The sequence below is a fragment of the Trichechus manatus genome, unplaced genomic scaffold (assembly GCF_000243295.1).
Source record: "Trichechus manatus latirostris isolate Lorelei unplaced genomic scaffold, TriManLat1.0 scaffold00187, whole genome shotgun sequence".
Taxonomy (NCBI): domain Eukaryota; kingdom Metazoa; phylum Chordata; class Mammalia; order Sirenia; family Trichechidae; genus Trichechus; species Trichechus manatus.
In genome coordinates, this window is record NW_004444123.1 from 2,323,235 (window position 1) to 2,339,687 (window position 16,453).

The following is a 16,453-nucleotide window of genomic DNA, read 5'->3' on the forward strand; positions in this document are numbered from 1 at the left end:
GTGTGAGTGGCCTTCGAGGCGGGGAGCGGGCTGGAGGGAGAGGAATTTGGCCTGTGCTCCAGCCCGGGTGCAGGCCCCGCGTCTCGGCTTCCTCTCGCCCTCAGCCAGCCTTGCAGAGACTTTAGAAGACGCTCACTTGCCAATCCCGGGCTGGCGGGGAACGACTTGAACCCGACAGCTTCGCGGCCGCCGCCTCGCCGGCACCCTGGTCCCTGCGTCTCTCCTGGGGGTGGGGAGTGGCGTGAGCGACGAGGCTGGGCTCAGCCTGCAGCCCCCCGGCGGAGCTCCTTTTCCGCCTGGAGGGGGACCCAGGCCCTGGGTGCGTGTTTGCCTCTCCACCTGCTGCGCCTCCACCGCGCCCGGCTCCCCCCTTCGTCGCCAGCTCCCATCTTGCCTCCGTTTTCACCTTTAGGCCCAGCGTGCTTCGCTTCACCCCTCCCCAGAGCCCACTGTGCCCCGTCTTTTTTTCTCCACGATAAGGAGAGTCCATCCCTGTATCTGCTCAATGCTACAGCTCCTGATGGGGACGGGGTGGGGGTGAGGGGGGCCACGGGAGGGGGTCCGGAACCCAAGCAGACGCAAAGAAAACTGAGTAATTGGATTCGACAGCTAATTCGTGTTGTAAGACACCGCTAAGCAGGGCAAGAGAGCAGAGTGGACTGGATGCCTTTCGTTCTGCCCCAACATGGGCAGCTATCTGTTTGATTCAGTCAACTTTCTCAAACCTCGGTTAGTCTAGAAAAGCCTGGATGAGGGGCAAAAGTGTCAACACCTCCTCCTCCCCCACATTCCCAAGTGGTCTTTCTGCCAGAAGAGGGAAGGAGGCTGACAGGCAGAGCGAACCTCAGCGATAATGATCCTAGCAGTTACTGAGCGCTCTGCACCTGTCACACTCTGCCGGGGGCTTTCTGCCCTGAACTTCCATTTTCTTAGTTCTAAAGTGCATAAATTATAAGACGCGTTTCTACGGAGGAGTGAACCGAGCCTGGGCAAGGCTTCCCCACTTGCTGAAGGCTGCAGAGGGAGTAAGCACCAGAACTGGAACCCAGGTCTGCCTGCTGTCAGAGGCAGCACACACAGCCCCTGGAGGAACTGGGCTCTGGCTGCTCCCTGTAGCCTTTTTCATCGCTCTGGTTTTGTCTTGACCCTTTTACCATCAACATCTCTTCTTCCCCCCTCCAAGCTACCCACGTTTCCAAGAGGAGAAAGTAATTCATTGGAGAAAGGTACAAAATAGTCGAATTACAGTTTTTTGAATTCAAATAAAGTCTCTAAGGTGCAAACACCAAGCCTGCCAGGTTTTGCTGGGCCCTGCAGGAAGTCGGTGCATTCAAGGAGCCCTGTATTGCTGAAAATAGATTTGTAAAAAATAAAAGGGGTGGAGGGGGAGAAAGTGAAGGAAACTAATCCTATTAAATGTGGTAGCATGTTTTTGTGGCACGCAGGGAGAGATTAAGCACAGGAAAGGGGATAAGTACTGCTTCAGTCTCACTAAACTAATGTGACAAGTTGTCATTGGAAATCTTTGCAGCTTGTTAGCAGACGACGAGCTGATTCAGAAGAGTTTTCTATCCTTCTTTTTGGTCTCCCATGAGAGTTTTGTTTTTTAATTTCCTTTCTTTTGCTGCTTCTTTCTTACCCATGCGGCTCTATTTTGCTTTTTAATCTTTCATGTCTCCTTGAAGTCAAAACATTTAGCTAGCTCTAATCAAGATTTGGTTTTGAAGGTGCCCCTTGACTTTGCGGTGGCCAGAGACGCCCTAAAGGGGACCCCTCTCCAGCCTACACCGGAGGGCTGTGCCGTGGCTAGGGAAAGCCAGCTTCTGGAAGAGAACCCTTGGTTTAGATGTCATTTTTCTGCCGCTTTCCTCCTTTTCTCTTCATTTTTTATTCTACGCTTTTTGCCTTTCATTTCCATGTTTCCTTCTTTCCCTCAGGAGCCTGGGTGGCCCAATGGGCTTTGTGAACCAATCAGCTGCTAACCTAAAAGTTGGCAGTTCGAGCCTACCCAGCAGTGTGGCAGAAGAAAGGCCTGGCGATCTGCTTCTATAAAGATTACAGCCAGAAACCGAAACCCCATGGAGCAGTTCTACTCTGTGGCACAGGGGTTGCTGTGAGTCGGAATCGGCTCGGTGGCAATGGGTTTTGTGTTTTGTGTTTTTATCCTTTTCCTGGCTTACCGCTTTCTCCCCTTCTCTGTTTTCCATCCAGTTCAACCTCCTCTCTCTTGCTTTCCCCCATTTTCTCTTTTTTAAAAACCTCTTTCCAAGAATTTCTTTGCTCCCTTTAACACACTCCAAAGCTAGCGTCATTTTCTCTTTCCTTCAGATAAGACAGTCACATTCATAGAGAAAAGTTAGGAATCCTTGACCGTTTCCACATTGAAGAAGCTCTGACAGAGTGGGCATTGGCAGGGGTACGGGGCAGAGAGCTGATCACAGACATTCAGGGAAAAAAAATCCATCACTAGTGACCCTATAAGACAGAGTAGAACTGCCCTATAGGGTTTCCAAGGCTGTAATCTTTACAGAAGCAGGCGGTCACATCTTTCTCCCATGGAGTGGCTGGGGGTTCGAACCACCAACCTTTCGGTTAGCAGCTGAGTGCTTAAGCACCGTGCCACCAGGGTTCCTTCAGGGAACAGAAGGCTGATCTAAATCAAGAGGAAGCAAGAACTTTAGGCTTGCCCCTGTCTTTCCAAAGCAGGTGTCTAGCTTGTCTGGAAACGGGGCTGGCCGTCCCTTTCTCTTCTGCTCGGGCACCGCTCTTTCCCACTTTCCGCCCTCCCCCCCTCCCCAGCTTGCCCCACTGGTTTACCACCAGAGGCGAGATGTTGAGTCAGAGATGTTGAGTCAATGGAAAAACAACATTCGCCAACATTAAAGGGAGGCTGTTTAGAAAAGGAAGGCCCTGCTGAGGTGCAGAGGAAGCCTGTGCATTAACACCGGCCACCTCTTATCTGCGGCCGCCGGGCCTGGGCTGCCCGCGTGGTTCCCGAGCTTTGCCAAGAGGCCTTCAGCAGAGAGGGCGCCTTGGGGGCGAAGGGGGGCCAGGGATGCTGATTCTCACTCAGGACATCACCAGCACTTTGAGACACAAAATGTCATTGCTTTCCTTTTTTTTTTTTTTTTCCTTTCTTTTCTTCTAGGGATTTATCTGTAAACCTGGACCAATAAGCAAAGTTTTGCAAAAGGCACCTTCTCCTGGCCTCTGGGACGGGACATTCCTCACCATGAACTGGTCTCTTGCTTCCAGTCCTTTTGAGGACGCCCAAGGACTGGACTGTAAGGACTGGCCACTCTGATCTGAATAGGAATTACGGGAAGGACTAGCCAAAGTGACCCAAAGCCAAGGAAAAAAGGCCTGTGGGTAGGTTCACTCTGCCTGGAAATTGCTTACCGTTAAGTCTTGAACCAGCTCCTGATGGACAGATAAGGTAAATCCCCAATCAGTCAATAATTAACCGGAGCTCCATTAATGGTCCAGGCAGCCAAATCCTGCTGACACCTTCAGACCCTGCTTTGGTGGGAAGGGTTAGGGAGAATCCTCTGACAGGCCTTTTTGTTCAGCCTGCCCCAGGCCCACTCATGGATCATCGTAAAGTGGGTAAAGTTATGCTTGGGCCTTCCAGTGAAATCTTTTCTTGGGGTAACTCCTTAAGATAACCTCTGGAAACCTCACTTTTGGTAGTCTTAGCAGTGTGTGCGTGTGGGTGTGTGGTTTACAGAACAGCTTGGAGATGCGTTCTGGTTCCAGGTTACTTTGAAACAAACGCAGGTGTGTTCTGATTGTGTCCGCATTATTGGTGGAGGACCATATTGTCTATCCCCTCGCCCTGCCCGTCTTAGCTTGCAGTTTATTCCCGGTCTCTGTACATATCTCTGTTTCTTGTTTTTCCACATTAACGCCTCTTCAGTTTATGGTAAAAGCAGAAATAATTTTTTAAATAAGCAACCACACAACCAAAACGCGAAAATAAATTTTTGAGTTTTAGAGTGTTACCGTATGCTTGCAGTTACGTATACTATTAGATGAGAAAATCCGTGCAATAAGTCTGATTTGAGTTTGTCCTAAGGTCAAACTGCACACCATGACCATTTGTAATCAATAAACTTTGCTCCTAATTTTATCTGTTCAAACCACTCAAAAAATGTGTTCTTTTAAACACGAGAGGAATAGGGTATGAGAGTATAGCTCGATATAATTCCATCTCCATCGTAGGAAAAAACAACAAAAATCACGGTTGGCTGCAGGAGTGTTCACGAGGTTATTCCTGGGTGTGGAAGGTGGTTCATCCAGCTACGCTTCTGTTGGTGCCACGATTCAGCCTCTGTAATCGCCAACACACCGTTATTCTCCTCTTCTCAGAGGACCCAGGAGTCTGGGTGCTCAATTAATCTTCGACTGCTTGGTGGAGTTGCCAAAGAGTGGAAATTCTGCCAGTGATTTGTGACACGCTTTTCAACAGACGTTAATTGAGTGACATTTCTTTTTCCCCAAATCATCCATCTGTCTTTTCTTATGCAACTTTTGAGTTTCACCAGGGTAGGAGAGATGCTTTCTTTTGGGTCACATACTAAAAAGACAAGGTATGAATCAGATAGTAGAATCTCCTGTAGCCTTGTAAGTAAGTCTAAAGATTCACCAGCCTGAACCAACAAGCTAAATATCTAATAAATTAAAATCAGCTTGCTTTCCTCTTTGCCCATTAAAACTTCCTACTTTTGTGAAGGCGATAGATGAATGGTTATATTTAATGTTGTTATATGGTTTTTTGGAGCCCTGGTGGCACAGTGGTTAAGAGCTATGGCTGCTAACCAAAAGGTTGGCAGTTCAAATCCAGCAGCCACTCCTTGGAAACCCTATGAGGCAGCTCTCCTCTGTTCTATAGGGTTTGCTATGAGTCAGAATTGACTCAACAGCAATGGTTTTTTTTTTTTTGGTTGTTTGCTTCATATGGGTTTTAATCATTTTGGGATACAAGTGGGAGTGGGGGAGGTTAAGGAGAAACAATGAGAAAAAAAATCTTTTTAATTAGTCATTATTAAAGTTGCAGTACAAAAAATCTAGGATCCAGTTTTTATGTTAATTTTTGATGGTTTTAAAACATCAGAAAGTATCTTTCACTTACGATAGTGCTGTTAAGTAAAGCAGAGAAAGTACATCATGTTGTCTTTGCTGTTTTGTTGCTTGGATATTAAAGTGAGATGTTTAAAAATGGAATTGGCATCTGTTTTTCAACAGGTCAAAAGGCATCCATAATTACACTAATAATTTTTGAGTATCACGCTAATGAAGATAGGAAAACGTAGACCTTGACATTGCTGTGTTTAGTTACGCTCGCTCTGGGGAAAGATGTTGTTTACCACTCAAGAATTTCTTAAGGTAATGAAAAGAAAATCCAACCTATATCAGTGAGCGATATTTTCCTCCCCAAGGGATACTGATTTGCACACTGACTTCTCAGTGGGTGAGTTATTTCCCCCAGCCCCCTCCTCCGAATGGCTAGCTGACAGGTCCCTTGTGAGCCAGTACACACGTTTTTCTAGTGTGGTCACCGCACTGGGGAGAGTCCAACTTCCGAACACTGGTTGGTTTGGAATATTGCAGCTTCTGTAAGCTATGTTAAAGATTTCTATGAAATATAGTCCATGTTGAAAACCATCTTGCTAGAAAGTATTATTTCAAGTATTTCTATCTTTTAAAATGAGGCATAGCTTTTGCGGTGCTTCGGAAAGATAATTGGGTGGCAGAGAACAGTTCCCATTTCTGCTCACTCCTTGACTGCGTGTCTCCCCAGCCTGTGCATGGACCATGACTCGTGTGTGGGCGTATGAGTGTCTTCATGTCCCTTTTCTCCCTTTACGTAATGGCACAGGGTTGACGTCTCTAATTTTGAAAATGAACCAGATTTTCAGTTTACCAGAGAAGCCACCATACAAAAGATGGCTGTGGTGGGTGGAGACGGAGGAAAGGGTAGGGAGTGTAGAATTCTTGGCAGTGTGAGTGATCATCCTCCAGTTCACCTGTTAGCCATTGGAGTCGTGTATAGCGTGTTTTCTTAAAGGGCACATTCAGAGTTGATATGAGATCGCCTTGGGCCTATTCATCCATCCATTTATTCTTCAACAAGTGTTAATTTAAACCCCTATCATGTGCCAAACTGTGTGCTCAACACTGGTCATACTAACATGGGTGAGACCCATTGGAGGCGCTCCTGGTGGAGCTGGGGAGACAGACTTGTGCAGATAATTACTGTGAGGTAGGATAGCTACGAGAGAGCCCCGGCGGCACAATGGTTAAGTGTAAGGTAAGGTTGGCAGTTCAAAACCACCCAGCAGCTCCACCGGAGAAAGACCTGGTGATCTGCTTCTGTAAAGATTACAGCCAAAAAGACCCTATGGGTCAGTTCTAGTCTGTCCCATTGAGTCCCTATAGTTGGAGTTTACTCAATGGCACCTAACAGCAACAAGGGTAGCTATGAATGTAGGTTGACATAAAATACTTTGGAAGCCTCAAGGCCTGTCTGCATGGCAGCTTAGAGAATCAAGGGAGCCTTTAGGGAGAAGACAAGCACAAGCAAGTAAGTAATCAGACTGTGAGCTTAGGAAAGGGCCAGAAGTGAGTTCGGGTCCTTGATGCATGGAGAGAGAAATCTTAAACAAATCACTGTACTTCTCTGAGCCTTCAACTTTTCTTGTCTGTAAATTGGGGTAATAACAATACCTACCTTATGGTATTGTTGTGAAGATTAAATGAGAATGCATGAAACGGTCCCAACGCTGCAGCTGCCCAAAGTGGGCAGGAATTAAGTGTCAGCTAGAAAAGTATCATGAGTGTGATTTTTCGGCCCAGTTGCTAACATTAATTCAACAAGTATTGATTTATCGGGGGCCTATCATGTGTCACATTCTTGGGTCGGGTCCTGGACAGGAGACCTGGGCTTGCCAGGAGGACACCATGAGGGTGGATTAAGGGACAGCATGACAGACGGCTTGTGCGAGGGCCTGGAGTAGACAATTGTACTCTGTGCTGTGTTTGGGGCTGAGAGCACCGGGGCGGGGGGCGGGGGGAGCCTGGTGGAAGGAGAAGCAGCAGAGGCTTGCCTGCTAGATCGGGACAGGTCTCATATGGCAACAGTGGGCTCTAAGTAGGAAAGAGACAGTCAGAAGGGTTCATCTGTGACTTCTCAGTGTCTTCTAACCTTGTGAAGGAGCCCCTGGGTGATGCACACGGTTAAGTGCTTGGCTGCTAACTGAAAGACTGGTGGTTCAAACCCAACCACCTCCCCAGAGGTGCCTCAGAAGAAAGGCAATCATGAAAGCCTTGTGAAGGACAGCTCTACTCCACAGCACGTGGGGTCGCCATGCGTCAGAATCGACTCCATGGCAACGGGTTGGGTGTTTTGGTTCCAACTTGTCCACGTGTGCACATTCCCTTTTGGTGGCTAGAAGATATTCTTCTCGGGGACACGACCCCGTCCTTACATCTCTCCAGGTTCCCCCGTCCTTACATCTCTCCAGGCTCCCCCGTGTAATGTGGTGCCTCGGCTACATGTTCAGTAAACATGGCTAGGCGTCTGCTTGTTTATTTTTTATTGTGGTAAATACATACGTAGCAAAGCACTCACCGTTTCAGCATTGTTCACATGTACAGTCAGGGATGTTGTTCATCATGGTGTGCAGCCATCACTGTTATCTGGCTCAGGTGTTATACTTACCTCTTCTCCAGCCATTTCTTGCACCTAGATGGTTTCAGAACCCTCAGGTTGAAATGCCTGCTTTTGTGCTTATCAGAGAGATTCATAATTTAGAAATTCTGATCATGCCACTGCTTAAAACTCTTCATATGGTTCTTAGGATAAAGTCTAAAATCCTGAATGTGCCCTACAAGATTTTGCATAACCTAGCTCCTGTCCATAGCTCCGGCCTCCTCTCTGGAAGCTCTCTCCCCTCTCACCACATCTTCACGTCACTGGCCTTGTCTCCACCTTTTCGACACCTGGAGCACCTGTAGATATGCTGCTGCCTCTCCTGAAGAGGCTTCTCCGACCCTTTCTCCAGATAAGCTCCTCCTCGTTATTCAGGGACCAACTTACAAGTCATTTGCCCAAGAAAGTCTTCCCTGACTTCTCAGCGTGGAAACCCTTGCTAAACATGTTCATAACACTATAGTTTTCTTTTGTTCTGCTGATCATAATTGAAATGAATACATTATTTGACCATAAGCCTCCTTCATTCAACAAATATTCTTTGATCCCTGAATGTGGCCTAGATGTTGGGGATACCACAGACAGTAAGACAGTCAAAATCCCTGCCTCATGGAGCTTGTATTGTAGTAAGTGAAGCAATGAACAAGAAACAAATACGGATGTAATATGATGTCAGGTAGTGGTACATACTCTGGAAAAAACTTAAGCTGGGTATAGGGACAGAGAGGATCGAAGACGAGTTGAGGATGCTCAGAGGGAAGAGCTCATGGTTGTCTAGTTCACTGTAGAATTCCCAGTACCTAGCACAGTGCCCAGCATGTAGAGAGTATCTGACAAATGTTTGCTGAGTGAGTAATATTGGTTTAAGTAGACGTGAAGGAGTAAAAGAGTGGTAAACCAACCAACACCAGTTGCCGTAGAGTTGATTCTGACTCATGGCGACCCCATGTGTGTCAGAGTAGAACTGTGCTCTGAAGGGTTTTCAATGGCTGATTTTTCGAAAGTAGATCACCAGGCCTCGGTGCACCTCTGGGTGGACTCGAACCTCTAACCTTTCAGTCAGCAGCTGAGTGCATTAACTATTTGCAACACCTAGGGCTAAATAAGCCATTTACTTATGATTATTTCTAGAGAAATTCTGACTGTACCAGGACGATGCCGTCCATGCGTTCACTCCGTATCCAGTGTGAATCCACGTCAAATCTAATTCCCTGTTAAGGTTGATTCGATCTGCACCTTCTGTGGGGAGTATTTCATACTTTCTTCTTAATTGCCATGTACAAAACTGCAACTGGTTGGTGAATGAAATGTTTCTGCTTTGAAGAATTGGTGTTCTAATCATTTTCTATTTATACTGATGATCAGCTATTTCTCAGTGAGGGGGAGGATGATTTTTTCGGTGATCTATGTGCTTCTAAATGACTAATGAAGTCAATCTGGACCTGGCAGATTTTGCCACGACTTGGGCAGGCATGGCACTCACGGACGTTGTGTGACTTCTCCTCTTGCCGGTTCTCTTGTTCCCGTTGCCATGATGTCATTATTGGCATTTTGTTTTCAAAGTGCTGTCTTTCCCGTTTTCCATCACGCCTCGTGTGGCTTGGTCTCAGGGCACTGCCTACCGCTTCTCTTTGAACCAAGCTGATCTTCTTAAAGAGCAGTCTGAAAATTAAACATCTTTTATTAGCTTCATTTTGTTTTAATTTTGGTGGGAGGGTGAAGAGGGAAATTTATGTTCTAATAAATATCTTCCTTAGTTTGAATAAGAGAACTGGACTTTGGGATCCAGTCAAATTGAATCCATTCTCTAGCCTTTAAGTTAGGAAACTGAACGGCGGAAAAGACACGAGGAAACAAGGAACTGGAACAATTCCTTTTCTCTTCTCTGGACCCTCACACACCTCGTGCTGGCACCTGGCACCACTTCTTCCGTGGGACAGTCTCTTCCCCTGGCCCAGAGGTCTCTTCTGGTTCTTCACTCCTGTAGAAGCTCATTGCTCTGTTTGCTCCACAGATTGGACAAGAAATGCCAATAAATAGAAGCTAGGTCAAGTCCGGGAGTCCCTGGATGGTGCGAATGGTCAATGTGCTTGGCTGCTAACTGAAAGGTTGGAAGTTACAGTCCTCCAGAGAAGACTTGGAAGAAAGACCTGATGATCTACTTCTGAAAAATCAGCCATGAAAATCCTATGGAGCACAGTTCTACTCTGACACACGTAGGGTTGTTTTTATTGACTTGAGGGCAACTGGTTTAAGTCAAGACCATTCTCTAGTTTGTGTTGGATCTTATCCATGCTACTGTGGATTGTCCCACCCCTCTCTCCCTTTCTGTATGCATCTCTCTATTTATCTCCATAACCAGATCCCAAACTCCCCAGAATATCACGTACTTTCTATCAGCCGTTAACCAGCTTCCTCAGCCACCCCATGCACATATAATGAAGTCTTCAAATAGGTGCTGCTTACTGGATTGGTTACAAAAAAGATTTGAGAGAAATGACTGTATCTCCATCTCCACACTGTTTCCTTCAATCTTACCAATTTGTAACTATGTATTTATTTATTTTTAAACTTATTTGTTGCTCTCCCTTCCCTTAAACTGTAAGCCTCATAAAACCAAAACCAAACCCGTGGCCATCGAGTCGATTCCGACTCATAGCTGCCTTGCAGGGCAGAGCAGAACTGCCCCATAGGGTTGCCAAGGAGCAGCTGGTGGATTCAAGCTGCTGACCTTTTGGTTAGCAGCCGAGCTCTTAACCACTGTGCCACCAGGACGCCATAAGCTTCATAAAGGCTGGGAAACATGTCTGTTTTGTTGACCAACATGTGCCCAGCGCTGGCCAGAGTAAATGTGTTTAATGAATGAATATCTGTGGCCGAGGAGAAGGGACTCATTCAGGGTGGATATTCTCTCACCCTAAAGAAGGGAAAAGAAAGCAAACTTTGGTGGTTTTTGTCTAACAGTGGGCAAATTTGTCTGCGAAATTCAATTCACTGTCTTCATCAATTCCGGTCTCTAGGGTGGAGTGATGGGACTGAGACCCAGAATTCTTGGTCCCACCCCCTTTTGTGGCTTAAAAAAAAACAACAAAGAACAAAAAACCCAAACCCTGGCATATTAGACCAACCAGATTTTCTTCTTTGTCTCAGAGAAGGCTCAGCTGAACGCTAGCTTCCTCACCCAGTGCAACAATCAAAAACTCAGAAAACCTCAGCTGTCTTGGATGATGTCACAAAACCCTAAAAAAGCTCACTGCTGAGCTGGGCACAGGTCCAGGGCACATAATTCTTTCTGCCAGTTCTTCAGGGTCTTTGACAGATTAGGTGGTCTTTTTTGTTCTTCGTTGTCTTTTTTTTTTTTTCATCCCCTTAAAAGGCAGTTCAGTTTACCTCCAAGTAAGACATTAGCTCTGGCTGCCCCAAATAACATTTTAATTGAAGTCTCAGTCCAAACAAATGCCCAGTCTCTTTATTAACCCCAACAGTGTAATTTTCCAACCTAAGACTGATTCGGGGGGAAGCTGCCTCACTTAAGCTGCCGTGCAACGAACATGGCCGTTGTCCTCAATCAGTCTCTTTTCTGACCTGAATTTGAACCTTAATCTCTTTTACCCATGTTCTCCTTAGTAGCGGCTCATAGCCATAGTGCGATACTAATTTTCCTGTTTTTAGACTATCAGCTTGCAGAGGTTACTTCACCACCCCTCTCCAATGTAACCAATCACGGTTTTCTGGGCCTTTTTAGAAAAGGGAAGGTAATACTTATTCTTCACATTTTTGTAAGTTAGTAATTTCAACAGATGATTTGCAAACTTCTGCAGAATTTTCGATTGTGTGCTTCTGAGGTGCATTCAGATTTACAAATTACGCTTGACAGCAAAAAATCATATACTTATCAGGAAAACCTAAGGAACCCTTTTAAATGATGACAAAGACTTTTGCAACCATAAATAGGTCTACACTTTTAAAATAAAGTGGAAAACTAGGCTATTAGTAATTCAGGCAAAAAAATCTCTTTTTATCAGAATCATCTGATTTTGGGGGGGAGACCTGAATTATCCAAACAATTGCTTCAATTCCTTCCTTTGTGTTTATGCTTAGATATAATCAATGAGTAACAACAGAGAAAATATATTTTTTTTACTTAATTATGCCTTCTCGTTTTTTGACATTAATGAAATGATCCAAATTCAAAAGAAAAAAGCACCCTTTTCACTAACAAATGAAAACAACCCTACGTTTCTCTATTTGGAGTCTACCTTACTACGGCAGAACTATGGAGACAGAAAAACAGTGTTTATGATCACCTGCTCAATTAGATTTATTACAAGTTTTTGTACTTCTTGGCATTAGCGTGAAAGCATATTGGTTATTATTCTTTATAACCTAGTTGGAGGCTTTATCCAGTTACTCCTCTGTTCTCTGCTTAATACAATAGTTTGTTGATTGCAAAAATGGCATTTCTGTGACTTTGAAGTCCTAGAACAAGGATTGTCATTGAAAAGTGGAGATTGAGCCTGGTGTTTGGAGGGCAGGGTCCATGTGCCCTCTGGGTATGAGGAGGTAGGCAGCTGGGAACAACTGTCTGTCCCCTGTGGTGTTCGGTGGCACTAGCAGCATGGTGGCAAGATAAACTTTGCCTTCATTTCACTGGTCAGACAATTAGTGGGATTGAATCAGAGTTCTCCTGGATCCCAGTTTATTTATATGTTATTCAATTCCATTATTCAGGAAGTTGCCGCTACGATTATAAAACTTCCCAACAACCCCAGGAAGCCCCCGTCTCCCTTCCCTGCTAAGTGTACAGTCTTCTACGTTTACCATTTGCTTCTCAGAGAGACAGGGCTTTTTTTTTTTTCTTTTCCATTGATACTTATTTAAAGAGCTAAGAGCTAATTTGAAAATACATCTTTGAAAGGACAAAAAAAAATGAGATGTGAAAAAAAAAAAAGGATGAAGATTCTTAATTAGTCCGTTATTTGACATGCACGATTTAACGTGGTATGCTTAGCATTGTGCATTCCCCAAAAGAACAAGGCTCTTTTTTTATCCCAAACTTTAACTCCCTCCCATTCATTATATCCCTTCTTGTCACTTTCCATTAGCTGATCATGACATCCTTTGCTGGAAGGGCGAGCAGGCAGATTACTTCCAAACCGGTGTAAATGACGCGCCAAAGACTGGCCTAAAGGGGGTTCTGTAATAGCAACAAGCTCCTTAGCCCCCGGAGTTGGAGAATGTCACTTCAATAATATATTGGAGTCCATTGTCACATCATTTCTGTAGCAACCTGGCAGCTTCCCAGAAGTGGCAGGAATGGGTCTTCTGCTAAAACTTGTGGGTGACTATTATGTTTACTGTTCTTACTGCCGCTGACAACAACAGTATTAGTTTCTTGTGCCAATCCAATCCTCCTCGAAGCTTGCATTTTACAGATGAGGAAACTGAGTTCCAAAGAGGTTAAACAAATTGCCGTGGTTGCACAGCTGACAAGGGGCAGGGCTAGGATTTTAAATGAGGTCTGGTGGACTCCAAGCTCATGCCTCTTTGTATAAGAGTAAGCTAAACTGCACACCAACTTCTAGGGAACTTCCGCATGTCTCCCTAAATATAAAAGGTAAAGAAATGATCAAAAATGGATTTTGTTGTTGTTGTGGCTAAAATATATATAACACAACATTTGCCAAGTCAACCTTTTTTACACGTACAATTCAGTGACGTTGATTACATTAATCGTGTTGTGTAAACATCACCCATATCCTTTGCCAAATTTTCCACCACCATTCACAGATACTCAGCGCTTCCTCATGACGCCAGTGGTTAAGTGCTCGGCTGCTAATCGAAAGCTTGGGGGTTTGAATCCAGCCAGTGGCTCCACCGGGGGAAAGATCTGGCAATCTGCTTCTGTAAAGATGACAGTCTAGAAAACCCTATGGGACAATTCTCCTGTGTTACATGGGGTTGCTATGAGTCAAAATCAGGTCCATGGCACACAACCACAACAACAACAGCAATAGCAACAAGCGTTCCCCCTTCCCTCACGCCCCGATAACCACGAATAAACTTTGGTCTCTGTACATCTACGTGTTCATACATATGGGATCGTATATTACCTGTTCTTTTGGGCCTGGATTACTTCACTCAGCATAGTGATTTCAAGGTTCATCCACGTCGGAGCCCGTGTCAAGACTTCATTTCTCTGTGTGCTGGGTAATATTCCATTGTATGTCCCTACCGCGTTTTGTTTATCCATTACTCTTGCTGGACATTTAGGTTGTTTCAACTGTTGTTTGAGTCGCTGCTGTCAAGTCCCTTGGGTATACGCATAGGGGTGGAATTGCCGGGTCGAGTGGTAATTCTGTGTTCAGCTTGACGAGGGGCTGCCACACCCTTCTCCACAACAGCTGCGCCATTTTGCGTTCCCATTAGCAGTGCATGACGGTCCCGTTCTCTCCATGTCTTCACCAAAATTTCTGTTTTCTTTTTTTTTAATCTTGTGATTCTAGTAGGGGTGAAGTAGGATGGCATTGTGGTTTTGATATGCATTTCCCTAATTCTTAATAATGTTGAGCATCTTTTCATAGGCTTATTGGACGTTTGTATATCTTCTTTGGTGAAATGTCTATTCAAGTCCTTAGCTCAGTTTTTCATTGAATTGTTTGTCTTTCTGTTGTTAAGTTGTAGAAAAAAGAAGTATTAGTGTTACTCCATCTGAAAAACATTCTGTCACCGTACACTTCTAAATGAGGTTGGAGGAAGCTTGAATGAATCAGCCAGCGCTCCAACAAGTGTGGATAGATTGTCCTGACTAGGAAAAGCAGTGGAGCGTCTGATGCTGTGATCAGATCAGTCCTGGAGATGTGAGCTGTTCCTTGAGCTACCATCCCATGCCTACTCCCAAAGGTCCCACCTTAGAGATCATACCCTCAGCCTTGGAGACTGCCCCAGTAATAGGATTGACCTGGGAAGAGTTGAATGGTTGCAGAGAAAAGGCCTAATCCAATCAGATGAAAGGTCTATCCCATCGAGACACAAACAGCACCAGACTCTGACTGATCAGCAAAACCCACTAGGACCAAACCTGGCCACCATCTCGGACCCTGACACCAACTTCTGCCCCATCTGGTTTTCTGCTGCTGAGCTTTCCTCATCAGCCAAGTTGCAGCTTCTTTCCCAATAACTTTTTAAAAATCATTTTTTTTGTTGTTGTTGTTGAGAGTGTACACAGCAAATGCTGTGATTATGAGATAGAAAATATGGAACTACAAAGAAATACATTGAATAAAGTAGAAGTCACCTGTTATTCTGCCACCAGGAGAAAATTGTTAGCTTTGTGGTGCATATCTTTCCAGTCTAGTCTATACATAGAGATACTAGGCAGTCAAGCACAATGGCCACACAGGTAGACTCTGAAATGAGACCACCTGTATTTACGTTTAGACTCTGTTACTAGCGCCCCCACTGTTATGGATTGAATTGTGTTCCCCAAAAATATCTGTCAACTTGGCTGGGTCATGATTCCCAGTATTGTACGATTGTGTACCATTCTGTAATCTGATGTGATTTCCTTATGTTTGTAAATTCAATCACTATGATGTAATAAGATGGATTAGTGACAGTTATACTGATGATGTTTACAAGATTGGATAGTGTCTTAAGTCAATCTCTTTTGGAATATAAAAGAGAGAAGCGAGTAGAGACACATGGGAACCTCATACCACCAAGAAAGCAGTGCTGGGAGCAGAGCGCGTCCGTTGGACCTGAGGTTCCTGTGCAGAGACGCTCCCAGACCAAGGGAAGATTGATGACATGGACCTTCCTCCAGAGCCGACAGAGAAAGCATTCCCTGGAGCTGACGCCCTGAATTTGGATTTGTAGCCTACTGGACGGTGAGAGAATAAACTTCTCTTCGTTAAAGCCATCCACTTTGGTATTTCTGTTATAACAGCACGAGGTGACTAAGACACCCACTTTCTCAGAAGTAAAGTGCCTGTCTCCTAGAGTTGTCTTTGCAATTAATCATGGAGCACGTGCTAAGCAGCTGGCACATGGGACTTGCGTACTGCATTCTAGTTCCGGGTGCATGTCCACTGGTCCAGCGTTCTAGGCGCTATTTCTAACCATGCCCCAGCCTGCTAGATTCCAAGCCTGTACATAGCTTCATCTTCAGCTGAGCTTCTGTGCCTTCTCAGACCCTCCTGTTTGAGCCACCGCCCTCTTACACCACATCAGTGGGTTTCCAGGTCTCGATTCCTGGCCGTTTAATGGTAACTCTTAAGTAAGCATGGCCAGCATCTTATCTTGTTTCTACTTCTGTCCCTGGACACGTTTCTGCCTGGATGCCCAGCTTGCTCGGCCTGCCCCAGCGCAAAGCCTGAGCAGCCCTCCTTGTTCTCATCTTCAAGTGAGTGCAGATGGAGGCAAGACTGGGAGCTCATGGTGGCAAAGACAGCTGCAGCATCTACCCGCAATCTCTGGGTCTCGAATGGCCATGGAAAACTAGATTTCGTTATATCTAGGCAATAAAAGGTCGAACTTATTTGTCTTAATCATCTTAAGTTAAATGAAAAAAAAGATTAAAAAAATTATATTAAAAACCTTTTTTTTTTGTTGTCAATTTTATCTTCTTGGAAATTTTTTGCACCACTGAGAAGGAATATGTGGTGTATGTGTGCGTGTCTGTGTATATGTATGTGTGTGTGTGTGTATGTGTGTGTGTATATGCATCTGTGTGTGTGTCTG